Source organism: Pelophylax lessonae (genome assembly GCF_965119305.1).
Source record: "Pelophylax lessonae genome assembly, chromosome: 6".
Classification (NCBI taxonomy): domain Eukaryota; kingdom Metazoa; phylum Chordata; class Amphibia; order Anura; family Ranidae; genus Pelophylax; species Pelophylax lessonae.
In genome coordinates this window covers 297,339,608-297,362,815 of record NC_138773.1, presented here as the reverse complement: position 1 = coordinate 297,362,815, position 23,208 = coordinate 297,339,608, and the positions used below count along the sequence as shown (strand labels likewise).

General features: G+C 43.6%; 1 protein-coding gene across 1 annotated transcript in view; it reads left to right on the top strand.

Annotated features, from left to right (window-relative positions):
- TMEM163 (transmembrane protein 163) overlaps positions 1–23,208 on the top strand; it is a 307,309-nt gene that overhangs the window by 174,221 nt on the left and 109,880 nt on the right. The gene's annotated exons all lie outside the window — the stretch shown is intronic.

Here is a 23,208-nt window from a genome sequence, read left to right as displayed (position 1 = left end):
TTTTTTTTTTTTTAAAGATTTCAGATTTATAAACTAAAATTTTATATAATTCGTATTCTATCTTTAACCACTTGCGGACTGCCGCACGACTATTTACGTCGGCAGTCAGCCCCTCACAGGCAAAGCGACGTAGGGCTACGTCGCTAGCCTCTAAGGGTTTTGGGAGCGAGCGCGCGCCGCCGGATGCGCGCTCCCGCTCGGTCATGGACCCCCCCGCGCGTGTGCCGCCGGGCACTCGCGATCGTCCGTGACAGTGGGAGAAAGGCAGGCGGCTAGTGTAAACAAAGCCGCCTGTCATTCTCCCCTGTGTAAGAATAGAGATCACACGGTTTTACTATGTAGGACCGTTGATCACTGTTCTTACACATCAAGCCACAGCCAATCACAGTTAGAAACACGCCCCTAGGGACACACTTAACCCCTCCCTCTCAAAAAAAAGTTAACCCCTTACCTGCCAGTGTCATTTTGCAGTAACAGTGCATATGTATAGCACTGATTACTGTAGTAATGTCACTGGTAACCCCAGAAGTGTCAAAAATGTCAGTCAAGGGTCCGATCTGTCCGCCGCAATGTCTCAGTCCCGCAAACAAAATCGCAGATTGCCGCCATTACTCGTTAAAAAAAAAACAATAAAAATGACAAAAATCTTTCCCTTAGTTAGTAAACGCAATAACTTTTGCGCAAACCAATCAAAATACGCTTTTTTGCAATTTTTTTTTTTTACCAAACATATGTAGCAGAAAACAAATTGGCCAAAATATTAAAACATTTTGATTTTTACATTTTGGGGGGGGGGGGGGGGGGGGTTTCATATAAAAAAATGTGAAAAATATTGTTATTTTTGCAAAATTGTCGCTTTTTGTGTATAGCGCATGATTAAAAAATTGCACAGGTGATTTGGGTACAGCGTCGCACGACTGCGCAATTGTCCGTTAAAGTCACGCAGTGCCGAATCGCAAAATAGGCCCTGGTCAGGAAGGGGGTAAAATCTTCCGGGGCTTAAGTGGTTAATAACATGGCTCAAAGGGAACAAGAATTAAAATTGTCAGTATTAGACAATCTGCAAGGAAACATGGGGCTCAACGCTATAAGAGGTTCCAAACCCAATGTTTTTTGGTTAATTTAGTTTTACTTTTTTTTTTTTTTTAAAGATTTCAGATTTATAAACTAAAGTTTTATATAATTCATATGTTATCTTTAATCTATAAAGTAAAGTGGTAATAAACCCAAAAATAAAAATTTATTAAATTACAGCTTACCAATTTTTATATGTGGTGGCTGCACAAGTATTCTTTTTTTAGGCCTTTTTTCCTTTATTTTTACCTGGTGATCCGCCAATAAAGCAGCCCATAGATGATCTGATTTTCTTGCCTTCCACTATGGGTAGAAGGCAAGAAAATTGGTCGATTTCCCCATCAACACTGTCTGTGCCTCCCGCAGCGCTATTGTGATCTGCTGGGGGGGGGGGGGGAGCGGGGAGCCTTTCCGGCCAGCAGAACACAATGATTTCTACCAGCAGCCATAGCTAACGGCAGTAATCACATGTAAAAAATCCAACAGGATGGTTGTACCCAAGTCAATTGATGGATCAACCTGGATACAATTAGCCTGCCCATAAATGGATCGAATCCCAGATGGTCCCTGCTGAACTGGCCGAATTTCAATCCACGTATGGCTGGCTTAAGTCTGTTGTTTTTCCAACTTTCTTTAACGGACCAAGCTGTCCAGCAAAAGTGGCAGTTAGAGGTTTGGGACAAACCATGACAGGTGTCCATACATGGCACTGTGCTTGAAGTGCATGGTAGGCTTTCTAGTAAGAAAGCCCAACACTACCTCCGTGCTTTATTGTAGGCTGCAGTCATTCACTAGTAAAGATGTGGCTCTTTGCTGGAAGAGGAGGAGGGTATTCTATCCCTCTTTTGAGTTATTCAGATATATTTTTAGCACAGCAGCTTTCCTGAAAAGGAAGAGACTTGAAAGAGGATAGACCTTGTATGAAGCTTCACCAGCTGGCCTAAGAGTTTAATATGAAATATTCATAAGCAATATTCTTTATGAATCTGATTCAAAAGAAAAAAAATATACTTTTGGGTTTTAGAAGTCATTAAAAAAACTATATTTTATTTAAAAAAAAAAAAAAAAATATATATATATATACAGTATCTCACAAAAGTGAGTACACCCCTTGCATATTTGTAAATCTTTTATTATATCTTTTCATGCCACAACACTGAAGAAAAGACACTTTGTGAGTGTACAGCTTGTATAACAGTGTAAATTTGCTGTCCCCTCAACATAACTCAACACACAGCCATTAATGTCTAAACCGTTGGCAACAAAAGTGAGTACACCCCTAATTGAAAGTGTCCAAATTGTGCCCAATTAGCCATTTTCCTGCCCGGAGTCATTTGACTCGTTAGTGTTACAAGGTCTCAGGTGTGTTAAATTTGGTGTTATCGCTCTCACTCTCTCATACTGGTCACTGGAAGTTCAACATGGCACTTCATGGCAAAAAACTCTCTGAGGATCTGAAAAAAAAGAATTGTTGTTCTACATAAAGATGGACTAGGCTATAAGAAGATTGCCAAGACCCTGAAACTGAGCTGCAGCACAGTAGCCAAGTCGGTCCAGGGCTTGCCTTTATCCGGCCCTTGGGGCACTAATCCTCCTACGGGCACCAACATTGTGAGCATCATTGTTGCCACTAACACCAACAATGGAGCACTATTCCTCCCTCTGATAACAGTGAGGGACACCTTCCACCTGCTAACACCAATGATAGGGCATTATTCCTCCCACTAACACCACTGATAGGGGCATAATTCCTACCACTGACACCAACAATGGGGCACTTATTCCTCCTACTAGTACCAATGAAGGAGAACTATTTCACCCACTGATACCAATGATTGGCATCCTTCCACCCAATGACACCAATGATGGGGTATTATTCCTTTAACTGTCACCAACAATGGGGCACTATTCGTCCGACTGACACAGAAGATGGGATTGTATTCCTCTCACTGTCACCAACAATGGGGCACTATTCCTCCTACTGACACAGACAATGGGGTACTACTTCTCCCACTGTCACCAACAATGGGGCACAATTCCTCCTACTGACACCAACAATGGGGCACTTATTACTCCTACTGGTACCAATGATGGGGCACTATTCCTCCCACTGATATCAATGATAGACTTCCTTCCCCCCACTGACACCAATGATGGGGTATTATTCCTTTAACTGTCACCAACAATGGGGCACTATTCCTCCGACTGACACCGAAGATGGGATACTATTCCTCTCACTGTCACCAACAATGGGGCACTATTCCTCCTACTGACACAGACAATGGGGTACTACTTCTCCCACTGTCACCAACAATGGGGCACAATTCCTCCTACTGACACCAACAATGGGGCACTTATTACTCCTACTGGTACCAATGATGGGGCACTATTCCTCCCACTGATATCAATGATAGACTTCCTTCCCCCCACTGACACCAATGATGGGGTATTATTCCTTTAACTGTCACCAACAATGGGGCACTATTCCTCCGACTGACACCGAAGATGGGATACTATTCCTCTCACTGTCACCAACAATGGGGCACTATTCCTCCTACTGACACAGACAATGGGGTACTACTTCTCCCACTGTCACCAACAATGGGGCACAATTCCTCCTACTGACACAGATGATGGAATACTATTCCTCCCACTGACACCAACAATGGGGCACTTATTACTCCTACTGGTACCAATGATGGGGCACTATTCCTCCCACTGATATCAATGATAGACTTCCTTCCCCCCACTGACACCAATGATGGGGTATTATTCCTCTATCACCAACAATGGGGTAAAATTCCTCCCACTGACACAGACAATGGGGTACTATTCCTCCCACTGACACCAATATTGGAGCACTGTTCCTCCCACTGACACCAATGATGGAGCACTATTCCCCCCCCCACTGACACCAATGATGGGGCACTATTCCTTCTACTGGTACCAACGATGGGGCACTATTCCTCCCACTGACACCAGTGATGATGGGGCACTAATCCTCCCACTGACACTAATAATGAAGCACTATTCCTCCCACTGACACCAATGATGGGGCACTATTCCCCCAACTAATACTAATGATGGGACACTATTCCTACCACTGGTACGAATTATGGGGCACGATTTTTCCCACTGATACTAATGATGGGCACCCTTCCTCCCACTGGTGCCAATGATTGGGCCCTATTCCTCTCACTAAAACTAATGATGGGCACCCTTGCACCCACTGACACCATTAATGGAGTACTATTTCTCCTACTGACACCAACAAAGGGGCTCTATTCCTTCTAATGACACCAATAATAGGGCACTACTTATCCCACTAAAACTGTGGCATTGTGTACTCCCACTGACTCCAGGACATTTTCTACTCCCACTGGCCACAGTCTGGCTCCCCTAATGTCTGAAGGACAGTAAACTGGCCCCTTGTTTAGAACGTTTGGAGACCCCTGTTTTGAAAGATTGTCATTCGAGATGTGGTGTGATAAACTTTTGGACTCGTCTTTGTATAATTAGATCTGAAAGACCTAATACTGGAAATGGAATGGTCAATGTATCTGTGAAGCTGAGTTGGATCTATATCCTGTATCCTAATTTTAACCTTTTTTTCTTTCCACCTTTACATTTATAATTTAAGTCTCCTGGCTCCGGATGGTATTTACCTTATTTATCATAACTGAATTGATATTAGTTCTAGATCCGTGAAACGATGTCTCATCTGCCTATTAAGAAATAAGATTTGTTTAAGTCATTACTATTTTAATGAAATTTTTAATTGCTAATTCTGTGTTTGCTGGTTAGACGGAGAGTAATGATATTCATAGTGAGATCGGTCCTTTATTCCTCATTATTCAGCTTCCACTGTGAGCACATCAGTGTCTTAAGATAATGAGGAGAATGTGGATTCTAACAAATGTTTAATGAGTTGGCCCTGGTTGCTAAGGAGAGCGTTGTACTTGCTAACGAGGTAGAGCCATAAGGAGGCAGGTTTTCCCAGAATTCTCCACTAATCTGCTGGTGAGATCAAGGCTTCTTACTCAACTGGTTATAAGGTGTTGAAAACAAGAGCCAAACCACTTGTTTACCGTGGCCCTAAATGGCACAATGGGACTGATCTTCATTACATGAAGGATGCTCAAAATTTTGAGCATCTGTTTCTTTTTTTTTTTTTTTTAATTCATTCTTTTTATTGCAAGAGAGAAAAAATGCAGTATACAAAATCAGATTTCCTAACAATATCAGTACAAGGTATTGCAATAACAAAGCAAAGTTTTACGAATGTCGTATCCCAAAACAGTAGGGAATAGTCAAACTGAACACCGGTTAGATGCAGTCGCTGATGTTGGCATTGATCATTTACATGGCATACATTGGCTCTGATTGGGAGCATCTGTTTCTTAATTAAATTAGTGAAGCTAACTTTGATAGATGTCTCACTTCTCTCTGGTTCTAGGAAAGAAATTCAGGTCATGGAAATGTGGTTGGCCAATCAGGGTATGGATTTGCGATATCTGGGGATGTTCATAAGATGAGCACTAGACACTTGGCAATCTATTTGTTGCCACACTTAGCACCCTGGACCGTACTCTTTTTGCAAGCAAGGTCTTCTAAAGCATAGAAACCTAAAAAGCGAATATATATATATATATATATATACACATATAGATATAAAGCCAGATTCCAAAAAAGTTGGGACACTGTACGAATTGTGAATAAAAACCGAATGCAATGATGTTGAAGTTTCAAATTTCAATATTTTATTCAGAATACAAGATAGACGACAAATCAAATGTTTAAACTGAGAAAATGTATCATTGTAAGGGAAAAATAAGTTGATTTTATATTTCATGGCATCAACACATCTCAAAAAAGTTGGGACAAGGCCATGTTTACCAATGTGTGGCATCCCCTCTTCTTTTTATAACAGTCTGCCAATATCTGGGGACTGAAGAGACAAGTTGCTCAAGTTTAGGAATAGGAATGTTGTCCCATTCTTGTCTAATACAGGATTCTAGTTGCTCAACTGTCTTAAGTCGTCTTTATGATGCACCAAATGTTTTCTATGGGTGAAAGATCTGGACAGCAGGCTGGCCATTTCAGTACCCGGATCCTTCTTCTACGCAGCCATGATGTTGTAATTGATGCAGTATGTGGTCTGGCATTGTCATGTTGGAAAATGCAAGGTCTTCCCTGTGGACTTGGTGCATGCTCAGAAACGCGTCGTGCATCTTACGGTTTCCGGGTTACCAGCTGTGTCACAGACGTGACCGTTCCTCCCTCTACCACTGTGTCAGTTTTTGCTGGAAGATCCGAACAGCTCGAGACAAAGGCCGGCCACTTTCTCCCCTGTGGTCTACGGCTCCACAGCTCACTGCACACTGTATATCCTTTCAGAGAGACGGCACCACCCGGTGGACTCTTTTACATACATGTCAGCTTATCACCATCTGCTTTTGTGAGTTGCTGCCATTTGTTTTTACATATCTTAATTAAAGCAGTCTGCACTTGCTTTTCTGTTTTCTTTTACATGTTGCTCCAGAGTCTTCTCCCTCATCTCTGAGTAAAGCTGCCTGGTGCAGGTGGACTTTTTATTATTGACTTTTATGAGACCTCTTATTGAACTTTTTATGGTCATTATATATTAATGTTTATGCTATACGGATGGACTTCTAGCACCTATATGTTTGTGTTTTTTTCTGTTCTTCCCTGAAAGAGACGACGTCTGGATGGGAGCATATGTTGTTCTAGAACTTGGATATACCTTTCAGCATTGATGGAGCCTTTCCAGATGTGTAATCTGCCCATGCCACACGCACTCAGAAACCCCATACCATCAGAGATGCAGGCTTCTGAACTGAGCGCTGATAACCACTTGGGTTGTCCTTGTCCTCTTTAGTCCGGATGACATGGTGTCCCAGTTTTCCAAAAAGAACTTCAGATTTTAAATCGTCTGATCACAGAACAGTTTTCCACTTTGCCACAGTCCATTTTAAATGAGCCTTGGCCAAGAGAAAACGTCTGCGCTTCTGGATCATATTTAGAAATGGCTTCTTTTTTGGCCTATAGAGTTTTAGCTGGCAACAGCGAATGGCACGGTGGATTGTATTCACCGACAATGTTTTCTGGAAGTATTCCTAAGCCCATGTTGTGATTTCCATTACAGTAGCATTCCTGTATGTGATGCAGTGCCGTCTAAGGACCCGAAGATCACGGGCATCCAGTATGGTTTTCCGGCCTTGACCCTTATGCACAGAGATTGTTCCAGATTCTCTGAATCTTTGGATGATATTATGTACTGTAGATGATGATAACTTCAAACTCTTTGCAATTTTTCTCTGAGAAACTCCTTTCTGATATTGCTCCACTATTTTTCGCCGCAATATTGGGGGAATTGGTGATCCTCTGCCCATCTTGACTTCTGAAAGACACTGCCACTCTGAGAGGCTCTTTTTATACCCAATCATGTTGCCAATTGACTTAAGTTGCAAATTGGTCCTCCAGCCGTTCCTTATATGTACATTTAAATTTTCCAGCCTCTTATTGCTACCTGTCCCAACTTTTTTGGAATGTGTAGCTCTCATGAAATCCAAAAATGAGCCAATGTTTGGCATGACATTTCAAAATGTCTCACTTTCAACATTTGATATGTTATATATATTATATTGTGAATAAAATATAAGTTTATGAGATTTGTAAATTAGTCCATTCCTTTTTTAACTCACAATTTGTACAGTGTCCCAACTTTTTTGGAATTGGGTTGTATATATATATTTTTTTGGGGTATAGATCTTTTTTCCAAGCATGTGTGAATTCACTTACTGACTCACTACCTCTGGTTGATTTATTTTCCAAGCATCAACTACGTTGCGAACAGAGGTATGGGCACACACGTATGTATGAGCCAGCTGGCTAACAGGAATTCGCTGACAGCTACCCACTTACATGTTATCTTTCTGGCCCTGATTGATTTCTCAGCTCTGAGTCCAACAGATAGTGACAATTGGTAAAGCCCTGATGAAGAGAGATTGTTTGCTCCCCACAAAACGTGTTGGATGCCCTTTGTTATCCTTTTGGCCTTTGTGCAATCAATAAAATATACGTATTCCAAAATATACTTTTTACCTCTCTTTCTGGATCAGTTATACATATACTTCCCAATCTCCAGTAAGACACATGCTTTGTGGAGAGCTACTAAACCCAGACTATTTGTCCAAAGCAAACACCTCTCGCCCATTAGCTAAGGGGTGTTCTCACTTCCACCTCCACTTGGATCACTTGGAGAGTGCTACCCTAGTCACTGTCTCTCACAGACACAAAATAATCAGTAGAGGTACTTCATTGTAACAGCAACTGAGGATAATTCAGGTCTGGTATAGGAGTAAATAGGCAGGACTACTGTGAGAAATTACGGGGCCCCGTACAGCCTTCCTGACACCCTCCCCCCCCCCCCTTCCCCGGGTTCAGCGTAACAGCAGTACTGACTTCATCTGCCTACATCCCAAAAATGAAAAAAAAAGTCCCCCCTCTGCTCCCACCTCCTGGGCCCCCTTTGTTGACCTGATGGGGCCCAGGGAAATGTAATTTAAGCTCTGCTAAGCAAGTAGGAACGGTGGTGTGGTCTAGTAATATCCATTTATTTAGGCAGAAATTAACAATGAAGCTGCACCGGCACCCTCTGTTTAGCTGATTGGGCCTGGGCCCAGTACAACAGGACCACACACCCCCATCCCTTTAATAAAAAAGTTTTAGCCAAATGGGGACTTTGAGTGAGACACCCGCCTGTGTCAATTTATTTATTTTTTAACCAGTTTACGACCGCCCGCAGCAGCTGTACTGCGGCAGGCAGCTGCTCCCAGGCAAATCGCCGTACATGTACAGCGCTCGCTTACGGGAGTCTAGGGGGCGAGAGTGCGCTGCCGATGGCACGCTCCCACCCCCGCTCGTCAGCAGGGAAGGCGATGCAGTGGGCAGGTAGCTCTCATTGCCGCCTGACAACCGCAATCGTTCCCCGCTGAGAGAGAACGGTCAGCTGTTGTAAACACAGCCGACCGTCCTTCTCCCTGGAATGATCATAGAGCCCCTGTGATCCTTCTATATAGGATCACATGTCTCTATGGTCATTTCAGAAGCCACGCCCCCCCCACAGTTAGAATCACTCCCCTAAGCTCACATTTAACCCCTTAATCACCCATAATGTTAACCCCTTCCCAGCCAGTGTCATTATTACAGTAACAGTGCTTTTATTTAGCACTAAATTACTGTAGTAATGTCACTGGTCCCCCCAAAAGTGTCAAAAAAATGTCAGTTAGGGGTCCGATCTGTCCGCCGCAATGTCGCAGTCCCGCTAAAAATCGCTGATTGCCTCCATTACTAGTAAAAAAATAAATAAAAATTACATAAATCTTTTCCCTAGTTTGTAGACGCGATAACTTTTGTGCAAATCAATCAAAATACTTTATTGGGTTTTTTCTACCAACAATATGTAGCAGAATACAAATTGGCCTAAACTGAAATTGGCCTAAAAAAAATTAGATTTTTATTATTTTTTTTTTTATTGGGAATGTTATATAGCAGAAAGTAATAAATATTGTTTTTCTTTTCAGAATTGTCGCTCTTTTTTTTTGTTTAAATCGCAAAAAATAAAAATTGCAGAAGTGATCAAATACCACCAAAAAAAAGACGCGATAACTTTTGCGCAAACCAATCAAAATACGCTTATTGCTATTTTTTTTTACCAAAAATATGTAACAGAAAACAAATTAGCCTAAAATGTTAAAAAAATTTAGATTTTTACATTTTTTTGGGGGGAATGTTATATAGCAGAAAGTGAAAAATATTGTTATTTTTTTCAGAATTGTCGCTCTTTTTTTGTTTATAGCGCAAAAAATAAAAATCGCAGAGGTGATCAAATACCACTAAAAAAAAGCTCTATTTGTGGGAAAAAAATGACATCAATTTTTTTGGGGTACAGCGTTGCAGGACTGCGCAATTGTCAGTTAAATTAACGCAGTGCCGAATCGCAAAAAATGGCCTGGTCATTAGGGAAGAAAATCTTCCGGTCCAGAAGTGGTTAATAAGAGTGGCAGATTTACATGGATTGAAAATTATTTTTTAAATGACATGATCCTGTTGAAGCTTCCTTTAGATGTTAGGGATTGGGTTAGGATCTCCTTTATGTAGAGCCTTTCAGTGTTTGAAGCCCCCGGAATATAACTAGATGGCTATGACCGGTCTCCCCTTTTTAATGGCATGACAGGCAATTAGAATGGTGGTGCTGCGAGGCATATAATTACTCACTGAAAAATTTGCGGTTTAAAAAAAAAAAAATGAAATTGGAAGGCGTCATTAAAAATATATTTTGCTGTGGAATTGGGAGCAGCACATTCTGCTAGGCGCCAGGCGAGTGACTGATTTGGGCAGACAGTCCATTCTTAAGGCTCAGCTTGTATGCACCTCAGAGGGAGAGCCTGCACAATGCACACAATCTGTTCCCCCAATCTGTCCTCTTCTGTGTGCCGGAGCACAAAACCTCTGTATACCTCCTTATCATGAATAGCTGGATTCTGAAAAAAAAAAAAAAAAAAAAACAGAATTGCACCTGGCTTTCAATGCTTCATGTATATGTATAGACATGTCAAATATAATTGCATACTGTCAGCTCCTTAAAGGAATAGTCCAACCTTTGAAAAAAAAAAAAATACATGGACCCACATTAAATAAAATAAATAAAAATGAGTATTTATTAATTCTTGCATTGGAGCCATCACAGGTGCAATTCACAGGGTCCTGCAGATTATTTCTCCAGCTCCAGGTCCATACAGAGGTGCAGTTCTACAGTTATGGGGCTGGAGGAAGCAAATAATGGACTGCAAGTACCGTGACATCACCGCACGTGAACGATTTTGAAAACTACAGAGGTCGCAGATGGGACTTGTAGCCTTTCCCTCAACTTATCCTATGAATTTCTATGAATGAATTTAAAAATAATTCAATATTTGCTTATTATGTAGCATCCTTCTAGGTAGGTGCTAGGTAGGTAAAGTCTAGTGTCTCCATCTGCTTATCAGGGGAGCCTGATTTATAGTTAGGCCTGTTACATGTGGCTGGTGGAGTGTCACCACTGTATCCAATAGGGGAACCTGTTGGACAGTGGAGGAAACCCAGCCAGTGACACACAGGCTTTTGTACCTATCCCAGTTGGTTGGCACAAACAGTGGTGCATCCTGGGATATGTTATAAAAGCCAAGGACACATGTGAGAGGGGTCTTTGGGCGGGACGCTAGGTCCCAGAAGGAGGGTGACAGTTTTCTCTCCTTCTGCTGCTGTGTATGGTGGTCACAGGTGGTCGGCCTTGTGAGCCAGGAATGTGGAGCTGAGCCAGGAGGTCCAGTGGAGGTGGACTAGTGGAGTTGGAGGCAGAGCAACCTTGGGAAAAAACAGTGTCCGTGAGTACTGGGAAGCTTGCCGGGGGTCTGCCCAGGAAGGGGACCACTCCAGTGGAGAGTCAGTGGACAGGTATCAGCACACACAGCAAGGGAGAAAGGGGGTGCCAAGTTAGACCCTGAAGAGTAATTCAAGCAGGAACACATTATCTATCTTCACTTCACTGGCAAGGTGAAGCAGCGGCCTCGTCGCACACTACAGCTAGTTGTCCTCACAATTGTGCATAGTTTATAGTTGGAGTATCCCACTCATCCCTTCTCCTATCCCTGTTCCAAATAGAAACACAAAAACCAACATTCCCTGGATTGATTATTGACTGAGCCAAGGACTTTCAATGCTAATTATCTGCTATCAGTTGCTAAAGGTAACCCAGGGGAATCCTGAAAGTGTAATTCTCAGCAGTCCTCTAGGGGGCAGTGCTACACTTATATAGTACCTAAATCTGTCTTGATCTGAGCTCTTTGTCATTCTCTGCGGAGCACCACGAGTCATCAGAGAATCCTCATCAGGAACCCCACCATCAGTGTTCCCCTCATCCGTCCCTCACCATCAGTCTCCCACTCATCTGTCTCCTGCCATCAGTGTCCCCCTCATCTGCCCCCCCCAATAACAGTGCCCACTTATCTGCCCCCCCCTCATCAGTGCCCCATTATTTGTCCCCCACCATTAGTGTCTTCCACCCTCAGTGTTTCCCTCAACAGTTCCCCCATCATCAGTAACCCCTCTTCTCTTTCCCACCATCAGCATCCCCCACTATTAGTATCCTCTCATCTGTCCCCCATCATCCGCAACCCCTCATCTGTCCCCAAATATCAGTGCCCACTTTTCAGTCCCCCGCCATCAGTGTCCCCTTATCTGTCCCCCTACCATCAGTGTCTTTCCATCTGTCCCCGCCATCAGTGTCAGCAACATCACACCTTTCCACCATCCCAGACCTGAGCAGCAGCGTGATTCCGATCAGCATCCAACAGGAAGCTCCCAGTACAGACAAGGAGCAGTGCTGGTCGTTTTGCCTGTGTTCCAGTGCAGAGCTGTGAGGAAAACTGCCAACAATGAATGAGACACATAGAAAACTATTGTTCCCTGTGTGTCTTGTTCAGAAAAACGCAGATGGTGTGAACAAGCCCCAAGAATTTTCACATGTGGGAGCATAATAATGCCGTGCATAACTGCATTTTTGGCATTTGATTAATTATAATTGGGTTTAGTCACTGAAGTTTAATGAATAGTTAATACATTTATGTTTGGTAGGCAATTAAGGCCGGGTTTAAGTAGGACGACTTCTGCTCCGACTTTATCAGACGACTACATGTCTGACTTCCATGCGACTTTAATGAATGGGACCCGACTTTGATCCACCAATACCAGGCCCTCTGAGTGTGGTATGAATCTTGAGGGGGGCCCAAAAAATCCATACCAGTCCCTTTTCTAAACATGCAGCCCAGCAGGTCAGGAAAGGGAGGGGGGCAAGCGAGTGCCCCCACTTGGACCATACCAGGCCTCATGCCCTAAACATGGGGGGGGGGGGGTGGGTGCTTTTGGGGTCTCTGCACCCTCCACACCAAAGCACCCTGTCCCGATGTTGATGGGGACAAGGGCCTCCTCCCAATAACCCTGGGCGGTGGTTGTGAGGGTCTGCAGGCAGGGGGGCTTATCGGAACCTGGAAGAACTCTTTAACAAGGGGTCTCCAGATCCTGCCCCCACCGTATGTAAATGAGTATGGGGTACATTGTACCCCTAATCATTAACCCAAAAAAAGTGTCAAAAATAAATAAAACCAGTACACAGGTTTTTGACAAAGTCCATTATTAAAGTAGCTCTAACCTGTCTTCTCCCTCCAGTTCTTCTCTATCCAGTGATGTCTTCTCCCTCCGTTTCACCTCTCTCCGGTGATGTCTTCATCCTCCAGTTCCTCCAGTTCTGCGCATATGTCTTTTTTCTTTGGTTGAGCACTGATGTCTTCTTCTGCTGGTTCTTCCTCCTGTTCTTCTCTCTCCGCTGTCTTCTTCCTCTGCCAGTTCTCCATCCAGTTCTTCTCCCGAAGCTAGCTCCAGCTGTAGAGTTTGTTCCAGCGTGTGCCATTACTTATATAGTCATGGGGCATGGCCATCCGGTGACATCATCGCCTGGGGCATGATGGGGCAGTGATGTCACAAGGGGCAGGGCCTCCAGATGGTGTCACTGGATGGCTGCGCCCTATGATTATATAAGTAATGGCCCACACCGGAGCTGACACTACAGCGGGAGCTAGCATCAGGAAAATAACTGGAGGAAGAACCGGCAGAGGAAGAAGACAAGGTGCTTTTGGGCATGGGAACATGGAGACAAGGTGCTTTTGGGGTGGGGGCGCTCCCTTGTTTTTTTGTTTTGTTTTTTGGCGTGAGGGTCCCCCTTAAAATCTATACCAGACCGAAGGGTCTGGTATGGTCTTGGGAGGGGGACCCCACGCCATTTTTTTTTTTTTATTTTGGCATGGGGTTTCCCCTCAAGATACATACCAGATCTGAAGGGCCTGATATGGAGTTGGGGGGAACCGCACGTCTTTTTATTTTTTTATTTTGGCATGGGGTTCTCCTACAAGATCCTCAGAGCACAAGTCGCATGCCAAAGTCGGATCAGCTGAGATGATGATCCAACTTTGATCCAACCTCAATGGTTTTTAAAAGGGAAAGGGAACCATTAATTTATACACATCTTGCGACACGTGCTCCCAAAGTTGTATGTCCCACCAAAGCTCGTTTGACTGCACTTCTCCTGTGAATCAAAGGAGTGTGGTTCATTCTGCACTCCTGTGACCCATTTACAGACAGCTGATCACAGGATGTAAATACAAGCCAGTGATCTGCGTTTCTCTCCTCACCAGCTTCTGTTATTGGTCCCAACAGTGCCCACCAGTGCTGCCAATTAGTGCCACTAGTGCTGCTAATCAGGGCCCACCAGTGACACCTATCAGTGCTCATCAGTGCTGCCAATCAGTGCCCATCAGTGCCCCATCATCAGTGTCACCGATGAGTGCTGCCAATCAGTGCCGCCTACCAGTGCCCATTAGTGCCACCTATCAGTGCTATCTATCAGTGCCACCTCTCAGTGCCAACTATCAGAGCCCATCAGTGCCACCTATCAGTGCCACCTATCAATGCAGCCTCATCAGTGCCCACCAGTGCAACCTGTCAGTCCCACCTCATCAGTGCCTATCAGTGCAGCCTGTTAGTGCCCATCAGTAAAGCCTTATCAGCGCACATCAATGAAGGATAAAAATTACCTGTTTGCAAAATTTTATAACAAACTATGAAAAATGTTAGTTTGGTTTTTTCAACATTTTCGGTCTTTTTTTTTTGTTTAGTGGTAATTAAATACCTCCAAAAGAAAGTTCTATTTATGTAAAAAAAAAAAAAAAATGTGTTTGGGAGTACAGTGTTGCATGACCGCGCGATTGTCATTTAAAGTGTAACAGCGCTGAAAGGTGAAAATTGGCCTGGTCAGGAAGGGGATAAAAGTGCCCAGTAGGCAAGTGGTTAAACAAATGAAATTGAAGTAGACTGCACACTGTAACCCCATCAACCAAGACAGGACATTTTCCAGCCTTTATGATTCCACCTGAAACAAAAACCATATTAAAAGTGATTTTGAAATACCCAAAACAGTTCACAATTTCATTCCAATCATAATACAGGAACCATCTGACTTTAGAAGGATCGTATTTTTGATGTGCAGGCACCATTATATACCTGGCATGCTACACCTTCAGCTTTACATCTGCACTCACCAACTGTCACAGATTCTATTTTAGGGCTTCATTAGAATATTGAATAAACATCAAGCTTTCCCTAACGAAGGCTAGATTGCATGTTTTCGGATTTCTGACTAATTAGGTTTGCAGCACGTTCTACATTAGCAGGACAAGAAGAATGTTTCAGTCTGGAGCCTGACAGCGGACTCGTGTTGTGACAGCGCCAAGCTATTTTCGGAGTGCAGAAAGCGACCGATTCTCATGTCATGTGACTCAGTTATTATACATGAAATATAATTATTGCCACATGTGCCATCTGATATGCTGGCATAGGTTGTATGTATAATACTGTATGAAGCGTATATCGCAAGCATCCATGGTGCATATATTATTGGAAACAAGAAGAGAGGAGACCGCGATATGTGTAAGAAACTGGATAGAAATATTAGTACATCTTATTTTAAACTAGTTTTGTTTAATTTTATTGAGATTCCAATATAGAGTAGATGGTGGGCATTTTATGTGAATGCATATGAGTTTAGATATAATATACAAGAGACAGTTTTTGGACACCCATATCAGCTTGTAGAACATCTCATTTAAAAAGCATAAGCATTAATATGGAGTTGCTCCTATTTTGTGGCTATAAAAGCTTCCACTCGTCTAGGAAGGCCTTCCAGATTATTTTGGTCAGTGGGAATTTGTGCCCATTCAGCTGTAGGGATATAGTATTGTTGCTAAATTTCTATTTGCATGTATCTGTAGCCAGCAGTGGGCTGTAGATAGCTTAACTGTACCCCAATAGGAGTGATTCTATAAGCATAAAGGGGATGATTTACTAAAATTGGACAGTGCAAAATCTGTTGCAGCTGTGCACAGTAGCCAATCAGACTCACTTTAGCTTATGTAGCACCCTCCAAGGTAGGTGCTAGGTAGGTAAAGCCTAGTGTCTCCATCTGCTTATCAGGGGAACCTGATTGTTGGTTTTGCCTGTTGCATATATCCATGTGTAATTCATCTGGTCTGAGGGAGTGTCCCCACTGTATCCAATAGGAGAGCCTGTTGGACAGTGGAGGAAACCCAGGCAGTGACACACAGGCTTTTGTAACTATCCCACTGGGTTGGCACAAACAGCAGTGCATCCTGGGATATGTTATAAAAGCCAAGGGCACATGTGACAGGGTGTCTTTGGGCGGGAAGCCAGGTCCCAGAAGGAGGATGACAGTTGTCTCTCCTTCTGCTGCTGTGGATGGTGGTCACAGCGGTTGGCCTTGTGAACCAGGAATGTGGAGCTGAGCCAGGAGGTCCAGGAGAGCTGACAAGTGGAAATGGAGGCAGAGCAATTTTGGAAAAAACAGTATCCGTGAGTACCGGGAAGCTTTTCGGGGGTCTGCCCAGGAAGGGGACCGCTCCAGTGGAGAGTCAGTGGACAGGTGTCAGCACACACAGCAAGTGAGAAAGGGGGGTGCCAAGTTAGATCCTGAAGAGTAATTTAAGCAGGAACACATTATCTATCTTCACTTCAGTGGCAAGGTGAAGCAGCGGCCTTGCCGCACACTACAGCTAGTTGTCCTCACAATTGTGCATAGTTCATAGTTGGAGTATTCCACTCATCCCTTCTCCTATCCCAGTTCAAAAAATAAAAAACACAAAAAACCAACATCCCATGGATTGATTATTGACTGAGCCAAGGACTTTCAATGCTAATTATCTGCTATCAGTTGCTAAGGGTAACCCAGGGGAATCCAGAAAGTGTAATACTCAGCAGTCCTATAGGGGGCAGTGCTACACTTATTCAATTAAGCTTTGACAAAAAAAAAACCTGGAAGTTGATTGGTTTCAATGCATATCTGCAGAAGATTGTGCACTCTCCAGTTAGTAAATCCACCTCACTGTGTATTTTCTCTGCCAAGTGTGGTTTGAAATTGCTCCAGCAGGGTGTGCTAGAGAAGTATAATTCTGTGTTACGGGTGTTTAATAGCCTTGCCAATCAGTAGGTCTGGGGAACCTGTAGATATTAAATATCTGGGTGCCACATACCTAATAGGAGACTAAAATAACAAGGGTGACCTCTCCTTTATATGCTGCCCACGCACCCCTAAAAGTGGAAAAGAAAGTGCCAAGAAACAGGAAAAACAGAAGTGCCAAAGGATGTTGATTGCAAAACCTTAGACTGGAGATGCCAATCAGGAAGATCCAGTAAAACATATGGCCAGAAGTGTCAGTTGAGGGATCAGTAGAACCTTGAGGGGAACCAGCAGAAGTTAGAGGGGGAACTCCCGTTGGGTCACAGGTTGAGGATGGCAAGTTCCACCAACGATCCCGGCAGGTAGGAATATGCATAGATGGTTCTAGAGGAGTTCAGAACTGACACTAGGTGATTGCGTGAAACAGAACCTTAGACAGTAGCGGAACCACAGAGAAAGCTGAAGTCAGCAACTAGCAGGCAGTGCAGTACAAAATCCCAAGCTGAATCGTGATCGTGGATGAAGCAGAGGTAAGAAACTAATAGGCAGCAGTACAGAGCAGGATCTGAAATCAAATCAGGTCTGTAACAGGAATCATATGCAGGATATTGGTCAGAACATGAGGAACACGTTGAAGACCAGTCAGCACTGACACTGCCTTAGAGCAACCCCTAAATAGGCTGCCAGTACTATCTGTGGGCTTGCTAATGCTTCCGTGCACACTGTGAAGTATGTGAATAAACATTCACACTACTGCATGCAAGCGCATGCCTTGCCATGTCTCTGTGCAGAGCCGTGAGTAAAGATATGCGCATGCACATTTTTCCAAGCCAGTTGGCTAACAGTAATTCCCTGATATTAGGACACCTCCTGGTTTCCTACCTTCTGGGCTTTTGCCCTGAGAAAATGTCATCCTAAATTCTGTGTCTCTTCCCAAGCATGAGACCTAGAGATGGAAGGAAGCAGAGATCTCCCCTCTGGGGGGTACCCCTAATAGTGTTGGCTGCTGGAGAAAATAGTGTAAGACCTGGAGGAAGTGAGCTGTAACTATCCCACACATATGGAGATGTGGTGAGTGGCTGGTTGAGTGGGAGATGTACACAGGGACCTTTCCAAGCTGTTTTGCTTTGGAAGATAAGGAATAGGATACCATTAGAACTTCAATTGCCAAGGAGCCAATGTGCTTCAAGAGTCCATTGAGCAATCTCTGATTTGGAAGTAACCATAAGAGACTTTAGAGAAAGATCTAGAAGAGTTTACAGCCCAACTTGAGATGTTTGAGATTCAGAGAATATTTTTCGGGATATCCTGACCTCATCCACCATTATTGCTATGTGCAATAAAATTATTTACTATTTTAACATCCACTAAAGTGACTGACACCCATTTCTGTACACCCTGAGATTAAATGTTCCTTTTTATGTATGTAAGTGAACCTAGGGCTTATCTAATGTATCTATTGATGAGCTTGAGATCAAAATTGAATAACGTTTTGAGTGTTATCACCAATGGCACTACACAGTCAAAAGAGCATTTATGAAGTCAGGTACTAATGGTGGTGTAGAAGACCTGGCTCCCAACTGGGGTTCCAATTTATTCCAAAAGTGTTCAGTAGGGTTGAGGTCAGGGCTTTTGATTTCCACCATACCAAACTCACCAAACCATGTCTTTATGGAAATGACTTTATACACTGGGGCTGAGTCCCGCTGAAACTGAAAGAAAGAGGTCTTCCCCAAACAGCTACCACAAGGTTGGAAAAGCACAGTTGTCTAAAACACCTATGTATGCTGTAGCATTAACAGCACCCTTCACTCACTGGAAACACTTGAATGTAGTAATATGGAGGGGAGCCTACTTTTCACCATAAGGGTAGGTGTGACTAAAAATCTTTTGGCCCTATATTGTGTATACTGTAGATCTCCTCCGGCCCCCAGAGCTATAATGGCCATTGTTGTGGTGACTTTGTTATGAATAGGGGAATACCAAAGACCAACCTCCCAGATGGTCTATAGGGGGAAAAAAGGGGAGGGGGAAAGGGGAAGATGATGTTCGAATGGGACTGGGTCGGGGTACCGTAATCATAAATAATAAACAGTAATAAAATCACAAATGTTTATTCAAAAGCAGAGTTTAAAACCAATTAACAATATGTACAGACACAAACAGTGTTTACATATAATCTGAACAATGTTTATAGACACAATGTGAGTTTTGGCAATCCTAAAATGGATTCTCAAACTTCTGACTGTGTAAACCTCAACATGTTTCGTGGTATTGACCACTTCTTCAGGAGGATACTACACACATTTATGCTTTAATCTAGTGCTAATAATCAGACAATTAGTAATCACATAATACAAAAATAACATAATTTGTACACAAAAAGGATATGGGAGGGGCAGTCTTACCCAATATTCAGAGCCACAGTGGATCACAAAGGTGCAGACACGGCCACCAAATTTCTCTCACCGGCGGACATGGGAGACACTCTAATAAAATTGATTATAAAGGATATATCTTGGGTATAATTTGGTATGATTTTTGGGAAGTATAACACCACATCCCATAATAATGGAAGGGATTGGTGACTTTGTTGTTGTTTTTTTTTTTTTGCCCCTGCTCCCTCCTCATTGGAATATGACTGACAGCAGCAGAAGCCTATGGCTTCCACTGCCCTCAGTGTCTCCTGTGAGACTAGGAAGTGAGAGGAGTGGCTGCAACCGGGACAGTGCTGGAGCAGTGACTGGAGCCACGTAAGTGGTAAGTAAGAACAGATAATAGGATGTGTTTCACCTTAATTCAGAGAATGCATTAAGGCAGGAGTTCCCAAACTGTGGGTCGGGACACACTGGTGGGTCGCGAGCTGCGTTTGAGTGGGTCGCGCTAAGCTGGAAATCACTGAGAGTGAGCCCCCTTCAATTGTGCTGTGCGAGCCAGAGCAAATTACATAGCGCCAAAGCAGTCAAATCACAATGGATTCAGGACCCTGCCCACGCAGTTTACAGAGGCTGGTCTGCATTTCCCACGAAGGAGGATACTTGCATCAGTGAGTACATATGTGGGCTGTTGTTATGTAAGATATGTTCATGGGGTGCAGAGCCAGCTCCTCAGTCCTGCTGGCGGCATCGGTGGTGGCTAGACTGGTGACAGGATTCTCTCAACTACCTAAAGCGGGCAGAGATGGCAGCCTCAATGTCATAGGAGGACCAGGTGACCCGGCGGTGTCAGGAGTTCATGGCAGCTTCTGTGACCCCAGTAGAGGATCTGAAGGAGAAGAGCCAGGACACCAAGACCAGCATAGAGCTCCTCATCATTGAGACTCTGAGTGGGCTGTTGTTATGTAGGATATGTTCATGGGGTGCAGAGCCAGCTCCTCGGTCCTGCTGGCGGCAGCGGTGGAGGCTAGACTGGTGGCGGGATTCTCTCAACTACCTATAGCGGGCAGAGATGGCAGCATCGGTATCATAGGAGGACAAGGTGGCCTGGCGATGTCAGGAGTTCATGGCAGCTTTTGTGACCCCTGATCTGAAGGAGAAGAGCCAGGACACCAAGACCAGCATAGAGCTCCTCATCATGGAGAGTCTGGGTGAGGTGTGCTGTGCCCTGGAGAGGTCAAACAGGGGCTTCATCTTCACTGTGGACTGCTGGGAGAGGAAGTAGGGTGAGTGCCATATAGCTTGCTGATCACTGCCTTATACTGTCTATGAGGGTGCTGATTACTTACAACTCCGCTTATATGCCACAGGTTTCTGACCCCTCACTTAGAACATCTAGCAAGTGTATTCAATAATCAACTGAAAAGTAGTAAATTGATATTTTTAATTTAACAGTGTAGAACCACTTTAACGTTTACTGGGAGGAATATTAAGCTGATTGCTGTCACACACACACATCTAAAAAGAAATTGCTAATTTTGCAAATGTATACTTTTCCTTTAGGTGCTTTGGGAAAACGTTGTTTTTTTTCTGTAGCCCACAATTGTATTTTGTATAATCCCTGTTGTACCGCAGCCACAAAAAAAAAAAAAAAAAAAGAGTAATTTCTCTCACTGGACAGAACGCAATTAGTGCAAAGTCAATGCGGAATCTATGCAGCATCAATTGCTGCTCTGGAAGTTGCAGGATTAATAAAATCCAGAGAGATTCATGAATTATTCATGGCAGAATCTCAGCTCTGAAGGCTGTGCGTTCTGTACTCTGCCAGTGACTGATCCGCAGAATCGGCAGCTTCTGGTGAAGGATGTACGGGGCTGGCACCACTCTCACTTTTCAAATATTGAGAAATTCTAACAATATTTGGAAAGTCTTCCATAGCTGAAGAGAACATGAGTTATTTCACACTGAATTAATACTTTTTGGTGCGCATCACTGCTTGTGTTATTGCTTGTGGCATTTTAGGCTAATGAGAGGATGAGAAGATTATTTTTTAATTCTTGCCAAATGTCCTTGATTTTCAAAGCAAGGTCCAGGTTTGTCCCTGGAAATATCTGTCTCTCATAATGCACTGGGTATTGAATATTTTACTATGTAACTAAATAATTTTTTTGGTATGAAATGTTGTGTAGTATTGACTAGAGCAGTGGTTTCCAAACTTTTAAAACAATGGGCGAGTTTACTGCCCTCCAAATTTTTGGAGGGCCGGATTGTGGCCAACGGGAGCAGAAAATGCCCCGGAATCAGTGGGAATAGACAATGCCATAGGCTTGGTGGTCAGTGGGAGTAAAAAAAAAAAAATATATATTTTTTTAAATTAAATTAAATTGAATGTCAGTGGGAGGAATAGTGCCCCATCATTGGTGCCAGTGGGAGGAATAATGCCCCATCAATGGTGTCAGTGGAAGGAATAGTGCCCCATCATTGGTGTCAGTGGAAGGAATAGTCCCCCATCATTGGTATCAGTGGGAGGAATTGTGTCCCATCATTGGTATCATTGGGAGGAATAGTGCCCCATCATTGGTGTCAGTGGGAGGAATAGTGTCCCATCATTGGTATCATTGGGAGGAATAGTTCCCCATCATTGGTGTCAGTGGAAGGAATAGTCCCCCATCATTGGTATCAGTGGGAGGAATTGTGTCCCATCATTGGTATCATTGGGAGGAATAGTGCCCCATCATTGGTGTCAGTGGGAGGAATAGTGTCCCATCATTGGTATCATTGGGAGGAATTGTGCCCCATCATTGATGTCAGTGGAAGGAATAGTGCCCCATCATTGGGGTCAGTGGAAGGAATAGTGTCCCATCATTGGTATCAGTGGGAGGAATAGTGCCCCATCATTGGTCCCAGTGAGAGGAATAGTGTCCCATCATTGGTGTGAGTGGGAGAAATTGTGCCCCATCATTGGTCCCAGTGGGAGGAATAGTGTCCCATCATTGGTGCCAGTGGGAGGAATAGTGCCCCATCATTGGTGTCAGTGGGAGAAATAGTGCCTCGTCATTGGTGTCAGTGGGAGGAATAGTGTCCCATCATTGGGGTCAGTGGGAGGAATAGTGTCCCATCATTGGTATCATTGGGAGGAATTGTGCCCCATCATTGGTGTCAGTGGAAGGAATAGTGCCCCATCATTGGTGTCAGTGGGAGGAATAGTGTCCCATCATTGATATCATTGGGAGGAATTGTGCCCCATCATTGGTCCCAGTGGGAGGAATAGTTCCCCATCATCATTGGTGTCAGTGGAAGGAATATTACCCCATCATTTGTGAAAGTGGGAGGAATAGTACCCCGTCATTGGTGCCAATGGGAGGAATAGTGCCCCATCATTGGTGCCAGTGGAATAAATAGCATCCCAAGGGCTGGATAAAGGCAAGCAAAGGGCCACATTTGGCACACGGGCCACAGTTTGGAGACCTCTGCACTAGAGCAATCCTCCTAGATGGTATTATTAGTAACTACATCAGTATGACACTTTAGTAATAGCATTTCTGAAAAGGTTTTAAGTTTTAAGTTCACATTTATGTGTTTTTTTTTTTTTTTTGCTGCATTTGCGGATCTGCA